General features: G+C 41.6%; 1 protein-coding gene and 1 pseudogene across 2 annotated transcripts in view; one reads left to right on the top strand and one right to left on the bottom strand.

Annotated features, from left to right (window-relative positions):
- The window catches only part of DMGDH (dimethylglycine dehydrogenase), a 104,340-nt gene that overhangs the window by 83,026 nt on the left and 1,904 nt on the right, over positions 1 to 19,410 (bottom strand). The window lies entirely within an intron of this gene.
- LOC112919553 (proteasome maturation protein pseudogene) lies at positions 6,400 to 17,736 on the top strand (annotated as a pseudogene).

Below are 19,410 nucleotides of genomic sequence, written 5' to 3'. Positions count from 1 at the left end.
ATGTAATAATCATGCCCCAAAAGAAAGTCATGAAAGTATACTCAGTCCCCCACTCTTATGTGTCTTGTTTTGGCAATACTAGACAATACATTTAGGTAACTAAAAATATTGGAAAACTGAAGATTAAATTGTTTTTTATGGGGTATCCCAGGTGGCTCAGTGGTTTAGCACCACCTTCAGCCCAGGGTGTGATCCTGGGGACCCGGGATCAAGTCCCACATCAGGCTCCCTGCATGGAGCCTGCCTCTTCCTCTGCCTCTGTCTGTGCCTCTTTCTCTCTGTGTGTTTCTCATGAATAAATAAATAAAAATCTTAAAAAAAATTTTTTTATGAAGAAATAAAATACCACTAGAAATCTCAAGAAGATCATCTGAAAGACTATTATAGACAATAGAAGAATTTGGTAAAGTGGCTGGTAAAAAATTTGTATATAAAAGTCATTGCTTTTCTACATAGATTTGACAAGTATTTTGAAAGTAGAGCAGAATTAGAGATCTCTTTTATATTTTCAGTAAAATGATTAAGTGTCTAGGAAAAAATTAATAAGAAATATACAAGAGCCGGGACACCTGGGTGACTCAGTAGTTAGCGTTGGCCTTTGGCTCAGGTCATGACCCCCAGGATCCTGGGATAGAGTCCCGCATTGGGCTCCCTGCATGGAGCCTGCTTCTCCCTGTGCCTGTGTTTCTGTCTCTCTCTCTGTCTCTCATGAATAAATAGATGGAATCTTTGAAAAAATAAAAAGAAATATACAAGAGCTGTTGAAGGAAGTTTGAGGATGCTACTGTTTGAGGATACAGAATAAGACGACTAAATCTACACATGCTTATAAAGAGAAAGACACAATTTTGTAAGGTGTAAAGTTATTCTAAATTTATTAATAAATGTAATATACAGTGAAATTATCATCAGGATTGAGGGGAAATAGGCAAACTCTTGGGTTCATACCAGGAGAAAAACCAGAAGGGTGATGGGAAAAAGAGATAGTCAGGAAGGTATAGCCTTGCCAAATAATCACCATATGTAACATAGCTGGAGTGATTAAAGCCACTAGATATTTGCATTTAAAAAAAAGAAAGATCAATGAAATTAATGTATGATAAAGGGGGCATTTCAGGTCAGTGAAGAAGAGCTGGATTGTTTAATAATGATGGACATTTGGTCAATTATATGGAAAGAAAAAGTTAGATCTCTTAGAACAAGTTCAAGATTTTTTTTTCAAGTTCAAGATTGATCAAAGTTTTAAACATAAATCCAGAAGAAAAAAGACATAAAAGAAAAAAACATAAAATTTATCATACAAAACATTTAAATGTATGCACAAAACTCAAAATACTCGGGATCCCTGGGTGGCGCAGCGGTTTGGCGCCTGCCTTTGGCCCAGGGCGCGATCCTGGAGACCCGGGATCGAATCCCACGTCAGGCTCCCGGTGCATGGAGCCTGCTTCTCCCTCTGCCTGTGTCTCTGCCTCTCTCTCTTTCTCTCTGTATGACTATCATAAATAAATAAAATTAAAAAAAAAAATTAAAAAAAAAATTAAAAAAAAAAAACTCAAAATACTCTAAAGAAAGATGAAGTCAAATGGGAATAATGTGTAATAATGTGGAATAGTAACTGCTATTCCAAGAGCAAGTCTTGAGCTGTCTTAGCTCAACTTTCTGTTGATATGTCTTAGCTCAACTTTCTGTGCAGAAATGGGGAGGGGGGGGAGGTGCTCACCTATAAGATTAGCATTCAGAAGTCCATTTCACCGAATCTTCTTGGGCTCAAAAGTGTTATGAGAGGGAAATGTATGCAACTGGGGACCAAGCAAACCCTTGGAATCAGCAGTAGAAGTGTCACCATTGCTCAACAATCACTATTCCACACTATTTCCATATCTGGAAATTACCAAAATATCCATAATGAAACATTAGTTAAATGAATTAAGGAACATCAACAAGATGATAAACCACGGAGCCATTAAAAAGAATACCTGAGGTCAACAGGTACTGGAACGGAAGTTGCTCCTAGATATGTTGTTGAATGAGAGTGTGGTCCCATTGTGTCTGGGTAGAATATTTCTAGGAGGAATGCTTCCCTCCTAAGATGAGACTAGCAACTGAAACTGTTGCCAGGTGAACTGAGAGATCCCAGGTTCTGAGGCCTTGACTCAACCCATCCCAAAGAATTTACCAAAGTTTCTTGGTCTCATCACGAGAAAGAATTCAAGGACATCTGAATTCACAAGCGGGAACGTTTATGAAAGCAAAAGTACACTCTGAAGATATGAGAGCTGGTGAACGAGAGAGAGAGAGAGAGAGAGAGAGAGAGAGAGATGCTGACCTGGGGTTCGAGTTTCCATCTTTTACTGACAGTCTTCAACTAGGGGATGGAACATTCATTACTTGGCTCAGGGATTTCCTAGGAGGGTTTCATGCCTTTTCTTCCTTATATCAGAGATTTCCTGTCATGGCACCCCTCATCTTGGGCCTGTCTGGTTTGATCTGGCTTTTCATGAAGTGCTGCCATGACAGGCCTCTGACTTTCCGAAAGCTGCCCATGACTTCCTTTGTGCTGGCCTCCCGGTGTCCTGTTAGAACCTAACTGCCTGCTTTAACAAAACTATGGTAGAGGGGGTGCCTGGGTGGCTCAGTTGGTTAAGCATCTGCCTTCCGTCCAGGTCATGATCACAGGGTCCTGGGATCAAGCCCCACATCCAGCCCCCATGTCCCAGGGATCAAGCCCCACATCCAGCCCCCAATGTCCCAGGGATCAAGCCCCACATCCAGCGCCCACATCAAACCCCATGTTGGGCTCTCTCCCTCTGCCTGCCACTCCCCCTGCTTATGCTCTCGTGCTCTCTCTCATTCTCTCTCTCTTTCTGCCAAATAAATAAAAGCTTAAAAAAAAACCCAACTATGGTACAGTAAGAAAACTTCCTTTTCTCTGATACCTTTTTTGGTTTCTTAATATTGGTAGTTATTCAACAACAAAAAAATAGATTTAAAATTTATACCAAGATTTCTAATTTCAAGAGGAGAAATCATCACATCAGGAGCTCCCAGTTGTGACACAGAATTAGAAACTCCGTATCATCAATGATATACACCAGACAAAAGTACCTGAGTGAACTCTAATCCAATTTTGAGGAAATACAAGTGATACTGGAATAAACACCGCGACAAGGAAGCAATCAAGAGAATCATATATTCTGTAGGAGAGCTGGTCGGGTCTATTCCATAGGTCAGTACCTTGGGACTGCTCATCTATATGTAGGAAACCGATGTGGGGTGCACGGGCTGCTCACTCTGACTCTGGGTTTTGGTCCATGTTGTGATCTCAGATTATCAGCACTCAGTGGAGACTCTGCTTCTCCATTTCTCTCCTTCTACTTGCTCTCTCTCTCTCTCTCTCTCAAATAAATAAATAAAATCTTAAAAAAAGAAAGAAACCAATGCAATACAGTCTTGGATTGGATCCTAGTTTCAACAAACCTGACATAAAAGACTTTTTAGGTACAAACTGGGAACATTTGGATACAGACTGAGTATTTAGGAATTGGAATTCATTTTGACTGTGTAGGAAAATGTCCTCACTTTTTAAAGATGCACATGAGGGGCACCTGGGTGGCTCAGTGGTTGAGAGTCCACCTTCGGCTCAGGGTGTGATCCCGGGGTCCTGGAATTGAGTCCCACATCAGGCTCTCCATGGGGAGCCTGCTTCTCCCTCTGCCTGTGTCTCTGTATGTTTCTCATGAATAAATAAAATATTTTAAAAATTAAAAAATAAAAGTAAAGATGTGTATGAATTTTTTGATGTGCACTGTTTAAAATTTACTTTAAATGTTTTAGCAGATAAAAGTGAGGGTTTTCTTGAAGAGCAGAATTTCTACAGGTTCTGATCTGGTAGGGAGGGAATGAAGAACAAGGTAATTGTCAAAAGTTAAGAATGCTCAGTGAAACTGAGAAAAACTGGCTTGAACCAGCTCTTTCCAGTTTCATAGCAGATGTTTACTGTACTAGGGAGTTACCCAGAAGGGGAGATGGCCCTCTGATAAACCCTGCCGGGCTGCGTGTAGAATCAACAGTGCACACCAGCGAACAGCTGTAAGGGATGAGAGATGGGCGGAATCTAGGGGCCAGAGTTCAGCTGGGAAAGCAGTTCCCTTCCCAGTGAGCACAGATGTGATTGGATTCCCTCCTGCAAAACCGTAAGCAAAGTTAAGCAATTCATTTTGGCTGTACAGTCAGCTGCCTTGAAGACCAGCACATGTTTCTCATGAATAAATAAATACAATATTAAAAAAAAAGGAAATTAAAAATACTGGTACCTGGTTCATGAAAGTTGGGCTTCTTTCCATGCTGAAGAAGCCTTACAAGTTGCTATAATGAACATCTATATATTCTTATTTTAGGTGCAATACATACCTTCCCTTCAGTCTCACGAAAAATATTTCTCTCTTTTACCTACTTGCTCATTTATTTATTCATTCATTCCTTGTATTCAACAAATATTTATTAAGACTCTTATGAGCCAGGTACTGTTTTTGTTTTTTGTTTTTAAAGATTTTATTTATTTTTATTCATGAGAGACAGAGAGAGAGATAGAGAGGCAGAGACATAGGTGGAGGGAGAAGCAGGCCCCATGCAGGGAGCCCGATGTGGGACTTGATCTCGGGACCCCAGGATCATACCCTGGGCCGCAGGCATGTGCCAAACTGCTGAGCCACCCAGGTGTCCCAAACCAGGCACTGTTCTAGGGACTGGGACTATACAGGGTGACTAACTAACCTGGTTTGCCCAAGACAAATCCAGTTTTAGCACTGCAAGTCCTGTGTGCTGGGAAAGCCCTCTCTCCTGGGCCAGTGTTAGTCATTCCAGAGCCTACAGAGTTGAGATTTAAATAGAGAGGGCCCTAGGAAGCCTTTGCTAAAAGAGGTTATTTTCAGGAAGAGCCCTGGAGTAGATAACAACAATCATCACAATAGATTTTTTGGAGAAGAGCAGTTCAGAAAGGTCAAAGCCGGAGGCAGCTAGCTGACCCCATGTGCACTTGGAGCAGCCAAGAAGCCAAGCTTGCTGAGGACACAGTGAGAGGACAGTCACAGGAGATGAGATCTGAGAAACAAGGAGACTCGGATTATGTGAGGACATGTCAGTCCTAGCAAGAATTTCTGCTTTCCCAGAGTGATAGGAGAGGGCGCGGGAGGGTTTTTTGATCCAGGAAAGGACAGGATCATTTTGGCTACTGTATTAATAAGCCACAAAGAGGAAACAACAGGACAGGGAGAAATAGCATTTAAATGGTCTTTTTATTATTATTATTTTTAGTAATCTCTACACCCAACGTGGGGCAAGAAGTTACAACCCAGAGATGAACAGTTGGCTCTTCTGACTGAGCCAGCCAGGAGTCCCTTAAATTGTCTTTTTGAAAGTTCTATCTCTCTTAGCTGTACCCAAGGAAACTGACAGAAAGATTTCGCTCCTTTTGGGGGCTCAGTTTTATCTTTTTATTTTTGAACATTTTATTCATTTATTTGAAAAAGAGAGAGAGAGCATGAGCAGGGGAAGGGGCAGGGGAAGAAGAACAAGCAGATACCTCGTTGAGCGTGGGGCTCGACATGGGGCTCCATCCCAGGACCCAGAGATCATGACCTGAGCTGAAGGCAGGTGCTTAACCAACTGAGCTACTCAGGTGCCCTCAGTTTTATCTCTTAAAAAAAAGGAGAAATCTACTCTTTCCTGGTTCAGTGATGATTATTGATTCTTAATTTTATAATGAAAGAGAAACAGTTTCAAACATGAAGGATATAAATGATGTCATCTAACTCAAAACTCTCATATGGCATGAATGTACCTCCATAGAGTGGTGTTAAGGACGTGTAGCCTGGGAGGGGCCTGGGTGGCTCAGCTGGTAAGCATCTGACTCTGGGTTTCGGCTCCATCCATGATCTCAAGGTCATGGGAGCCTGGAGGTTCTCTCACTCCTCCCTCTGCCCCTCCTCTCATGCTCACTCTCTCTCTCTCTCAAATAAATCTTAAAAAAAAAAAAAGAATATGCAGTCTGGGCCCAGACCACCTGAGTCTGTGTCTCAGTTCTGTGGCTTGGTAGCTATGTGGCCTTAAACAAGTGACTTAGCTTGAGGACAATAGCTGTCCCTACCCTCAGAGCTGTTAGAACAGTTTCATGAGTTAACACTTGTGCCTGGAGCAAGTTAAATATTCATTAATGCTAAGTATTATTATAATTATTAAGCTATACAAGGATAGATGCTCAGCTTTAAAACGGAGGTGAGCTTTCAGAGATAGGGCTTGTGTTTCAACTAATCATCAAATCCTTTTCAGCTCTGAGTGTAAGATTTATTGAATGAATAAATAACTGTTACTAAAGAGAGGCTGTTCAAAGAGCAAGTGAAGATGAATGCCAGAGGACTTAGATCTCAGCCGAAGTCAGTATTCCAGTTACTGAACTTTCAGCAAGTGGACCTTTTGAATAGCATGATCTTCTTTGAAAAGGTCTTCCTTGTGTGAAAAATGAACTTTTGCTCAATCATCCTCTTGAATTATCAGAAAAAAATTTCCAGCTCAACCAAGATACAATGAAATTTTCTACACTAAGAAACATCCAAGGTCTGTTTGCTCCACTGAAATTACAAATGGAATTCAAGGCAGTGCAGCAGATTCAGTGTCTTACATTTCTTCCCAGGTCAAACCTGTCACTGGACATTTTGAGGGGTAATGATGAGACTATTGGATTTGAAGATATCTTAATGACCTGTCACAAAGTGAACTAATGGGAGAACCACACTTGATGGTGAAATATAAACTCGGTTTACTGTACTCTTGTGCGTGTTGTTTATAGTCATCTTTTTACTATAATTTGATGTACACATTAAAAGTACTGACACACAAGAAAAAAATAGTTACTAAAGCATCAGTCATATTTTTTATTGACTTTTTAGTTATAAAACACTGAGTTTAAGAACAGATAATTGGAAGATTACTTTTTATCTTAGAAAGTGAAGTCAGGGGATCCTTGGGTGGCTCAACGGTTTAGCGCCACCTTCAGCCCGGGGTGGGATCCTAAAGCATCCACTCGATCCCGAGATCGAGTCCCACATTGGGCTCCCTGCATGGAGCCTGCTTCTCCCTCTGCCTGTCTCTGCCTCTGTGTCTCTTGTGAATAAGTAAATAAAATCTTTTAAAATAAATAAATAAAATATGTACACTTGGGATCCCTGGGTGGTGCAGCGGTTTGGCGCCTGCCTTTGGTCCAGGGCGTGATCCTGGAGACCCGGGATCGAATCCCACATCAGGCTCCCGGTGCCTGGAGCCTGCTTCTCCCTCTGCCTGTGTCTCTGCCCCTCTCTCTCTCTCTCTCTCTGTGACTATCATAAATAAATAAAAATTAAAAAAAAAATATGTACACTTAATTATTGAAAACCTCATCTGAAACTAATAATGTACTATATGTTAGCTAATTGAAATTAAATTAAAAAAAATGAACTATGAACTAGTTCTATAAGGACGGATTCTAAAAAGAAAAAAGAAAAGAAAAGATGTGCATTTAACTCAGACCTGCTCAAGCTATTTTTCCAGACTTCTCCTGCACCAAGGAAAGTAGCCCTTCTAGTTCATTCCACTATTGCTTCTGAGAGGACACAGAGGCCCAAGAAAGTTTAGTGATTTATTCAAAAGGTCTTTGTTGAAAAGAAGTCATGTTGAAAGTCCAAATAGTTTCCTCGTTTTTTTCAAGAATCCTTTTTCAGAGCCTCCCACAATACAGTGGGGAAGCAGGATGCTTTGATCAAAAGGGTCTGCTACTAGGCTCCCTGCAACATCCAGCCAGACAGGCTACTCCAGCTTGCTGTGTTTTTCTGCAGAGATTTATTCCTGCCCCCTCCCGAGTATGCTGTGTACTGAAGCCTCAGGCGTGAAGAATGAGACAAATAAAACCAATTTCCACAGAGGCCATAACATGGAAAATATTGCTTCTTTTCCCTTGCTAAATCAAACAATTGAGCTTGCTTTTCCTATAAATCCTCCCCTCCCCCCCCCCATTGTGGCATCGTGGCATTCATTTGACAAATGTTTATTGGAGACCTACTTTGTGTCAGGCACTCTACTCAGCAGTGGCCTGCATTTATTAGCATCAATGCTTTAGGACTAATTTGGAATAGATGGAAACTTGCTCCATCTAATAAAAGTCTCTTCTGTAAAATGTGCTTGAAAAACCCATCAGCTGTCTTCATTGTAAAACATCAAGCAGTTATTGAAGTAAAAAAAAAAAGCCTTTGGAAAACATGTTCTGATTCCTAAAAACATTTTAAGGAGCAGAATAGAGCATTTTAAGGTGGATACGATGAAAACAATAAATTTAATTAGTTAATTAGCCAATTAAGATAACTAAAGTCACGCAGGTGCATTCTGTAGCATCAGCACTAGATGATGGGAGAGGAGGACTAATTGGGGAGAACAGCAAGAGCCGAGGTCATCCAAAGGACCAGTTAAAATGTTATTACTTGGTATTTTGCCTATACAGGACAAACCACTTTTTATGTTGATGTGACCAAATGTTAGAAAGTGGAGTGAGGGATCCCTGGGTGGCGCAGCGGATTGGCGCCTGCCTTTGGCCCAGGGCGCGGTCCTGGAGACCCAGGATCGAATCCCACATCGGGCTCCCGGTGCATGGAGCCTGCTTCTCCCTCCGCCTGTGTCTCTGCCTCTCTCTCTCTCTCTGTGACTACCATAAATAAATAAAAATTAAAAAAAAAAAAAAAAGAAAGTGGAGTGAGACAGTGAAAAAGGGGACTAGATAAAAAGTACGAGACCCAGGTTCAAATCCCATGGCTCCAAAATGATATTGTGTTTCTTACGAGTCACCAAATCACTCTAAGCCCCAACATCTTAAAAAGAAACAAAAGAGGGAAAAAGGTAAACAATGGAATGGGAGAAAATATTTCTAAATTATATATCTGATTAAGGGTTAATATCCAGAATATATAAAGAACTGCTACAGAGTTTTTTTTTTAAGATTTTATTTATTTATTCATGAGAGACAGGGAGAGAGAGAAGCAGAGACATAGACAGAGGGGGAAGCAGACTCCATCCAGGGAGCCTGATATGGGACTCGATCCCAGGTCTCCAGGATGTCACCCTGAGCCAAAGGCAGACGCTCAACCACTGAGCCACGTGGGCATCCATCCTGCAGAGTTTAAAGAACTCAAAACAACAACAAAGAACAACCAAATTTAGAAAATGGACAAAGGACTTGATTAGATATTTCTCCAAAGAAGATACACAAATGGCCAACAAGCACATGGAAAGATGCCCAACATCACTAATCGTTAGGGAAATGCAAATCAAAACCACAAGGAGATATCAACTGACACCCATTAGAAATAACAAGTATTGACAAGGATGTGGTGAAATTGAAATACTTGAGCACTCTTGGTGGGAAAGTAAAATGGTACAGCCACTGTGGAAAACAGGATAGTGGCTCCTTACAAAATTAAAGATAGAATTATCATATGATTCCACTTCTAAGTGTATGCCTAAAAAAAGTGAAAGCAGACACTCAGATATTTGTATACTTGTGTTCATAGCAGCATTATTCACAATATTCAAAAAGTAAAAGTAAAAAAAAAAAAAGTAATCCAAGCAAAAATTAACAGATGGGTAGATAAGCAAAATGTGGTGTGTACACACAATGGAATACTATTCAGCTTGAAAAAGGAAGGGAATTCTAACACATGAATGAACCTTGAAGACATTATGCTACATGAAATAAGCATAGTTGGAAAAGGACAAATACTGTAGGATTCTACTTATATGGGGTACACAAAGTAGTCAAATTCATAGAGACAGAAAGAAGGGTGATTACAGGAAATGGAGGAAGAGCAGAATGGGGAGTTACTGTTTAATGGGTATAGAATTTCAGTTTGGGAAGACTAAAAAATTTCTAGAAATGGAGGGTGGTGATGGTTACATAATAATATAAGTGTACTTAATGCCACTGAACTATACACATGGAAATGATTAAAATGGCAAATTTTGTGCTATGTTTATCTTACCACAATTTTTAAAAAGACTCAAGAGAATAATATCTGCCTGGAGTAGCTCACAGAGTTGTTATGCAATCAAATTTGGGGACTTGTACAATAAGTTAATAGTAATAAGCACCCAGAACCAGTTCCCCTATTTAAGGAGCCCCAGACCAGAATTTCAAGCCACAGCAGTGCCTACCATGCTGTGTACTCAATTCCTCACATGACTACAACAGGCAGCTCCAGGGCCCCATGTCCCATTACCTCCACACCTCTGACCGAAATTCACCTGCGGCTCAAAGTCACAGGGCACCAGTAGCACCCTTCTCTAGAGCCGCCCCAGTCATCCTGCTGGTGGCCCAGAGCCTTCACCTGTGCAGGTGAATGACCAGAAATGTAAGGGAGTTGACATTCTCAAAGTAACCCCCAATTAATGGAGAACAGATCCAGTGGATTAATGCTCCAGCATCTTGTTCTTCCAATTAGATAATCCCAATAGATATTCTGGATGATTCTCAGAAGGTCCTACAGAAGAGGCAATGCAACCCCATCACTTACAGCTAGCAGCCTTTATAGGACACCACATATGGACCTTACTCCTTCCCTGTCTTACTCTTCCCACTTCTTTTTTTTAAGATTTTATTTATTTATTCACGAGAGAGAGAGAGAGAGAGAGGCAGAGACACAGACAGAGGGAGAAGCAGGCTCCATGCAGGGAACCCGATGTGGGACTCGATCCTGGCTCTCCAGGATCACGCCCTGGGCCGAAGGCAGCACTAAACCACTGAGCCACGCAGGCTGCCCGACTTTTCTCACTTCTTCATTCAGGCTGCCTCAAGTCATGTCTCAGATAAATACCTAAATCCAAAACCATATTTCAAGAAACCAAATAAAAAACATTATGATCTTAATTTTATATTAATTTCTTTTATATTTTATAGCTTACCATTTTTAAAGATATAAACAATTTGTAGTTGTGTTCTAAAATATGTTTACAAATTTATAAATATTTTTAAACTTGAAACACATTTTCCTACTTGGGAATGTGATTGGGCTCCTAAGCCAGCACCAAGTTCCTACTCTGGGTGAAGTGGGAAGGAGTGGTCGGTCGGGGAGGATTGACCAAAGAAAAATGTGATCTGAATCTTAAAGAAGAACCAACAATACAAGGGCAAGAAGCCCACTGCAGGTAGGAGAACAACAGAGCAGAGCACAGTTTCAGCTTTGAAACTGTACAGGGCCAACTGTACAGGGCCTAATACAAGCACCTGGCTATTTATGTATGTATGTATTTATGTATTTAGAGTGAGTGCTGGGGGAGCAGGTTGCAGAAGAAGGGAGAGAGAGAGAGAATCTTAAGCAGAATCCAGGATATCTGTTGGGCATGGAGCCCACCATAGGGCTCGACCTCACACCCCTGAGGTCATGACTTGAGCTAAAATCAAGAGTCAAAGGTTTAACTAGGGGATCCCTGGGTGGCGCAGCGGTTTAGTGCCTGCCTTTGGCCCAGGACGCAATCCTGGAGACCCGGGGTCGAATCCCACGTCAGGCTCCCAGTGCATGGAGCCTGCTTCTCCCTCTGCCTGTGTCTCTGCCTCTCTCTCTCTCTGTGACTATCATAAATAAATAAAAATTAAAAAAAAATTTTTCAAAGGTTTAACTAACTGAGCCAGCCAGGTGCCCAAGCAACTGGCTTTTTAAAACTTAACTAGGGGGGAAAAAAACTTAACCATGGGGATTTCTTAAAGCAGACTTGGCAAGATAAAAAAGAATAACTCTTACTCGGGGAAACGAACTAGGGGTGGTGGAAGGGGAGGAGGGCGGGTGTTCGAGGGGAATGGGTGACGGGCACTGAGGTGGACACTTGACGGGATGAGCACTGGGTGTTTTTCTGTATGTTGGTAAATTGAACACCAATAAAAATTAATAATTAAAAAAAAGAATAACTCTTTTGTCACCTCCAGGAGACTACTATTGGACACTCAAAAGTGAAGAAGCAAGATCACATTCATTTTATATCAGAAGGAAATAAGACTAGATGGGTGAGCTGTTTCTAGATTTAACTTCTTGAGGGCTTTTGGCCCTCTGTGGCATAACAAACTAACCACAGAACCACCTGACCCAGCATGGGATGATGGTGAAGGGATTATCCCTAGGAAGCAGCTGTTTGAAGGAAAAAGAGAAGGAAGAGAGGAAATGCTAAGAGACAGCCATGAAAGGAGGAGAGGAGGAGCTCTGGAGGCCCTGCCCAGGTCAGAGGTGAGAGTGGCCATTCCTCTCTCTATCACCTGCTGCCTAATTTCTTCTGGCTGATTCAACAAGTATTTATTTGAGAACCAGGTATTATGCTATGGTTTCATCTAACAATGATTACTTACTTACATCTAGAAATAGATAATAGACTTTCCATTAATAATTGTTGTACAACTGAAAATAATAGCAAGTGCCAAAGTACCATGTATTTGGAACCCGTATATCCCTGCACTATATATAAATTATCTAATTCAGTGAGTAAACCAAACTTCCCTTTCTCCCATCTACAGCCAAAATCTTTTTTGGGTGGCATGCAAAGGGAACAACATAAAGCCCAAGCCCAGCCCTGAGAGGCAAGAAGGGAATGATTTCAGGTGGTCTATTGCTACATCCTTATGTTTTCTCATATCCCTACAGGGCTCAGGGCTCCCCAGCTCAGAAGTTTAGAATGGAAGCCAGTCATTGCCTCCTCCGTGGTGCACTAGTTGATGGTGACCCCATCAACTCTACCTGGTAAGTTGCTTTTGCCCCTGTCCTGTTGACAATCCAGCGCCAGCCAGGAGCAAGGGCAGGGCTTCTAAAATGAATGTCAGTTGAGGTGTGGGCAGTACTTGGTGACAGGCTTCCAGAGAATAAAGAATAGAAAGGGGAAAATAGGAAGTGATAGTGGAGAAATCTGGCAGACCCACATGAACCAACGACCAGGTTAGCCTCACGTCAGCAGGTGAGGTCAGCAGGTATCAGGCAGCCCTGACACAATGTAAGGAGAAGGGCCCTCACTTCTTTAGTATTCTTTCCCCAGACCCATCGCCCTAGTCTAGCCATAAAGAAAACATCAGAAAAATCTAGCCTGAGGGACATCCTACAAAATACCTGATCCATACTCCCCCAAATTGTCAAGGTCATGAAAAACATGGAAACATGGAGAAACAGTCACAGATGAGAGGACCTAAAGGAGACATTAAGAACTAAATGCTATGTGGTATCCTGGATCAGGTTCTGGGACAGAGAAAGGACATTCATGGAAAACTAGAGAAAACTCTTTTTTTTAGTCTGAGGTTTAGTTAACAGGAGTTTCCTAATATTGGTTTCCCAGTCTTGAGAGAAGCACCACAGTGATGTAGGTAATACCTTCAGGAGACACAAAGTGGGAGAGGCAGCCTTCTTTTAGAAATCCTCACAGCTAAGTTATCAAGGGCTGAGTGCTTATGTTAGGACTTCTCTGATGAGGGTGAGAAGATGAGCTATCTGTGCTATCTTTGCACCTTTTCTATAGACCTAAAACTATTTCAAAATAAAAATCATATTTTTCAAAAAGAAAGGAAAAACATAACGGTAGGAAAACTCCTCCAACGGCTCCCAGCTCAGGTGGGGTAAATGCCAAGTCCTAACGGAGGCCTGTTGGCCCTGTTTAAAGCTGAGACACCCTTCCTGGAATGACCAACTCCCCATCCTTGCTGTAATTTTCTCCAGAGCATTATTAACCTTTCCTGACATATATATAACTGAGCCATTTTATGTGTTGTCTCCTCTCCCCGCCCTCCCTCTGCCACACACACACACCCACACACACACACACACACACACACACACACACACACACACCAGGATGCAAATGCCAGGGCAGCAGGAAATGTTGTCTCTTTTGTGCACCCAAGAGAATAAAGTAGGACTCAATAATTATTTGTTGATGGAATTAATGAGTGCATGGGTCAATAAATCTCTTCTACCTGAAAACTCTTATGACTCAGAACTCTGGAACTCACTTTTGATTGTTTTAAGCTCAAAACAAAAATGATTACATGAAGAAAACAAACGAATATTGATGATACAAAGTTAACTAGTCTTCTAGATTTACTAGATAGATATTTATTCAAATGTATGAAATAACATAGGTAGAAAGCTGTTCATTTCAGTTTTATCCGAAGTGGTAAAGCATGGAAATAATGTTACTACTCATCAAAACAGACAGGCTAAATAAATCCTGCTACATTATACAATAAAATATTAAGCCATTAAAAAAAGAGGGAGCTCCCTGTCTATTAATGTGAAATGATTGAGAAGTTATGCTAAGGGGGAAAAAAGCAAGCAAAATAAAGACTGTCTATGGTGCATGACTAGTTGGTTAAATGAAGGGCAAAAATGTTTATATGTATTTGTTGTATGTGCATAAAATATTTCTGAATGGCCACAACAGAGCAGGAACATTGGTAGACTGGAATCCGGTACCTGAGGGACAGGATGCCCTTTTGAACTTTGGACCAAGTGAATATCTCTTACCTATTTTAATTAACCTATTAATTAAAATGACATTACCTTAGAAAATGGATCTTCTATACATTATGCAATGCTGATCTAGCAATCATTTAAAAATAAAGTGAAACTGACACCCTGAAATAGCGTTTTAATTTTTCTTTTTATTGTTTATTCTAGATCATGCTAATATAGTTCATCTCATTAACAATTAATGACTTTTTGAATTTTGGGTACCATTTATATATATTAAGTACTGAATTTATTTTTCAAAATGGATTACTTTTATAATAAGAAAATGATTAGAGTTCATTCTGTCTGCCGAATCATTCCCTACCACCAGTAAAATGACTATATTCAAAACCTAGACTGGGTTATTTTAGATTTTTTAGTTTATCCACTTTATGTGGGATACACAAAAACCCAAGAAGCTGTTTTATGTTTTTACTTTTGTTTTTAATTTTTTATTAGAGCGTGAGGTACATACAAAACACAGTACATATGCTATGAGTGTACAGCTTAGTGAACATTCGCAAGTGAACACACTTATGTGCATAGCACTAAGATTTAAAAAATGGACTATTACCAGCATCCCAAAAGCACCCCATTCCCTTCTCATCACTCTCCCCTTCCCTAAGGGTAATCAACTATGCCTTCTAAGAGGATACCTTAGTTTTTCCTGGTTTTGAACATTATATTAATGTAATCTTACAGTATTGCCCTTTTGTGTCTGGCTTCTCTAACTCAACACTGTGAGCTTCAACCATATTGCTGCATGTAGTCAGTTATAAGTGAATTATTTGCATTGGGTACAGCATTCCATTGTGTAACCATGTCACAACTCACTATTCTATCACTCATGGGTGTTTGGGTACATTTCAGTTTGAGCCGTTTATGAATGAGCTGCTGTGAACAGGTACATGTCTTTGGAGGAAAACTTACACGTTTCCCCCAGCAGTGGAAATGCTTGATATAGGTAAGTGCAGCTCTAAAAGGTACCGGCCAAACATTTTTTTCTAAGTAGTTGTTTGGCCAGTATCTTTGATAATGGCAACAGCAATGAGAGTTCTAGTCTCTCCTTATGCCCTCCCAACATCTATATTTTTCATTTCATCTATTCTGGTGCACCTATACTGGCATCATTGGAAGATTTCTGGAAGTACCATATTTTGTCAAAAATTCTTTAAACTGGTAAGTTATTAAAAAGTTGAAGTGGAGAGGTGGAAGTTAGAACCTTATTTTTTATGGATGCCCTCTTTGGTGTTCTTAATATATGCATATGTTAGGTTGAAAAATATATATGTTCCAATATCCTTGAGGTTCAGAACCTGATGGGTGATGCCAATTTTGCTATTTAGAAAAATGTTATTATTTTTCTGAATCAACTAAGGGCTGTATACTGGTAATAATCTTAACATACACCAAAGTCAAGTACCAGCTGACTGCAAAGAAATGTTTTACGTGGATAAAGATCATCACTAGCCTAAAAGCCCTTCCTAAATCCCCTTTAAGATGTAGCTGACTGGTTAAGCAATTATGTGCAAGCCAAAAGGACACAGAAATGAGAAAATAACAAGGCTTTTCGCGAGAATAAAAGGGAGGAGGAGGAGTCTTTGGTTTCAGCCGAGTAGTGAGCTTCCCATCAGTGTAATCTCCTCAGTGTGCTGCTCACGTCTAACCTTCCCTGGGCTGAGCGCCACATCTCACGGCACCACACCCAGATGTTCCCAGAGCCCCTATGATCTTTTCCTCCCCTATGTCTGCGTCTCTTTTTTCTGCTCTCATAACACACACCCTGCAACCCGGTCTGATTTCCCCTCAGGTTCTCAACCAGGACATGGCATGGAAATGAGGAGCTACATGCAAGAGTTGACATCATGTGGCGGCTCCTCGGGAAAGGAGATCTGTGGCCTTTACTCCACATTGTCCCATTCAAGGAGGCAATAGATGTCTTCGTTCATCTCAGGCAATCATGGCTTTTCTGCTCTGATACCCATTTAAAACAAAGTTTCCAAATGACTGATCAACCCCGGGGGTTGCACACAATCCTAGAGTCATGGTGTCTTTGTGGCTGATGACCTTCACAGCCAGACTGTTTGCTGTGGGTAACAAACTGCATCCAGTGAGTCTGAACTTCTGACCAAGAGAAGGACCTCTTTGTTGGGCCAAGCCAGTGTCTACTGGTGGGAGGCTGGGGGAGGCATGAATTAGATGAGGTTATAAAGAGTTGGGAAGTTTTTCAGAAAAATAGCTTATTATTTCACTTACTGAAAAGGAAGCTTAAAGTCGCTCTGGAGAATGGGATCTTTGGCTTCATTCTGCCCCGGCCAAAATTCTCCTCCCAGCCCCCATGCTTCCTATTGACATGATCCAGGGAAAGTTAGCATTTACTTTGTGGGCCCCAATATGGTCATCAGTAAAATGGGGATGGGCAAGTCCTAACTCCTAGGGTTACTGTAAAGGTCACGTAATGCCTCTGAAGCACTTAACCCAGCTACTCCACAGGGTAAGTGCTCATCAAGTTAGAGTTATCCAGGTTTGGGGTTTGGTTTTGTTTTTAAGAAAAGAAGCAAGGGCTCTCTCATTCTCTCTCTCTCTCTCTCTCTCTCACAAATAAATAAATCTTTCTAAAAAGGGGCGGGGGGGAATCCCTGGGTGGCTCAGTGGTTTAGCGCCTGCCTTTGGCCCAGGGCACGATCCTGGAGTCCTGGGATCAAGTCCCACGTCGGGCTCCCGGCATGGAGCCTGCTTCTCCCTCTGCCTGTGTCTCTGCCTGTCTCTCTCTCTCTCTCTCTCTCTCTCTCTGTCACAAATAAATAAATCTTAAAAAAAAAAAAAAAAAAAAAAAAGAAGAAGAAGCAGCAGCAAGGGGACCCATGACTGCAGAGGACAGGCTCATTACCCTGTCAGAAAGTATTAAAGGAAAAACTGAAGAGAAGAGAGAACATTTCAGAGCTAGAAGGAAAATTCAGGTTGCAAGTACGATGCTGGAAGGATAGCTGGGAAACTGGGCATGCCCACAGTTCACGGAGCCCTGGCTGGAGGACCCTTCTGTGGAACCCGGAGACTCTGTACAAGCTGGCAGCTCTGCGAGCTCGGAGACGAACATTTTTACCTGCAGTGGAAGGAAGCCCTGAAGAAGAATCTAGGAAAAAACAAGCAAAACATTGCGCTGCATCTCCAGGACGTAGGAATAGGCTAAAGCTGGAGTCATGAACAAGAGCCAGAGGCCCTCTCCCAGCCAACCTCATTGGGTGCTTGATGACCCCTAGGGGAAGGCAAAGTGAGCACCCTGGGAAAAGGCCATTTTACCCGGTAGTGCATGCCAGGCGAGGTTTATGCCAAGCCAATTAAAAAAGAAATCTGAAAAGTCACCCAGTTCCAACTTGAACTTTACATATGAATAAACCAAGGCTCTTCGGAGCGGGTATAATTGTGTGAGGTGATTTGTATGCTGAGCATGGGCAGGGGGAACAGAGTACTCCCCGAAATGATCAAGAGGAAAGGCCGGGCACCCAGGGAAGAGGCTTGCAAAGCCCACCACCACCATCCCTTTATTTTGATCCTGGGCAGCGGCAACCAAAAATAGCTGGGGTTCCTGGCAACAGAAAAATATAAATGAAAGTAAAATCTTCAATGTGAGGGCGATTTGGGAGAATTCAAACCCAAGAACATCTCATGTGTCTTTAATTATCCCAACTCTAGGGACACCTGGGTGGCTCAGTGGTTGAGCGTCTGCCTTCGGCTCAGGTGATCCCGGGGTCCTGGGATCGAGTCCCGCATTGGGCTCCCTGAATGGAGCCTGCTTCTCCCTCTGCCTGTGTCTCAGCCTCTCTCTGTGTGTCTCTCATGAATAAATAAATAAAATCTTAAAAAATAATAATGATAATCCCAACTCTACCTTCTATTTACAGCAGGAGTTGAAAACTCAACTACCTTCAAGACAAGGGAATTATGTGAACCCGAAGAGTGTGGGACAACTGGATGTGGGGCAGACTGGCAAATGGGAAGGCCCCACATAAAGGAATTTGCATTTTCTAAAAACACTGGCCTTGCCAAAGGAAACACAGAGGTTCCCACCAGCTGATAAACACTGCTCCACATGGTGTTAAAACACGAAACATCTTGAAAGGTTCCAAGGCTATAGGCAACGTTTTCAGTCTAAAAAAAATCTGTGAAAAACCAGTTTCATTTTAGAGATGATCCCAATTGAATGGAATATGAAAAGTCCTGACATTTTCCCATCTACATATTGATACAGGGGACATTTTAACTCTTGCATGAGAGGGTGCCTATCCCCCCTTGTAAAAAAAAAAAAAAAAGAAGGAAATACTTTTACCTCCTACAGCAAGCATGGTGTTTGAAACATTGTATGGATGAAACATTTAAAGGTTTATTGAGGGCAGCAGGGATGGCTCAGAGGTTTAGCACTGCCTTCCGCCCAGGGCATGATCCTGGAGACTCGGGATCGAGTCCCATGTCGGGCTCCCTGCATGGAGCCTGCTTCTCCCTCTGTATCTCTCATGAATAAAGAGACTGTGTCTCTGCCTCTCTCTCTGTGTGTCTCTCATGAATAAATAAAGAAAATCTTAAAAAAATAAATAAAGGTTTATTGAATGAATAAGTGGAGTTTTAAGAAGAGCAAAGCACCAGCAGAAGACAGAATGATAACCTCCGTTTGAAGGTTATAGAACTGAATATTCAGGATGGATCTCCAGCTCTAACCCTCCCTCTTCCATTCAGGATTTATTTCTAACCCCAAACAGCTTCATAAGAGGCTAAAGATTTCTGTGTTACGACCCTTGTCATCTCATTGTTCTAGCAGAGAACAGAGAACATGGGCAGCCTCCCAAACAAGCTATTCCAGAACTCACTC

This window comes from Vulpes vulpes, chromosome 14 (assembly GCF_048418805.1).
Source record: "Vulpes vulpes isolate BD-2025 chromosome 14, VulVul3, whole genome shotgun sequence".
NCBI classification, from domain to species: Eukaryota; Metazoa; Chordata; class Mammalia; order Carnivora; family Canidae; genus Vulpes; species Vulpes vulpes.
Note: the sequence above shows the minus strand (reverse complement) of the source record. Positions and strands in the feature narration are given on the sequence as shown.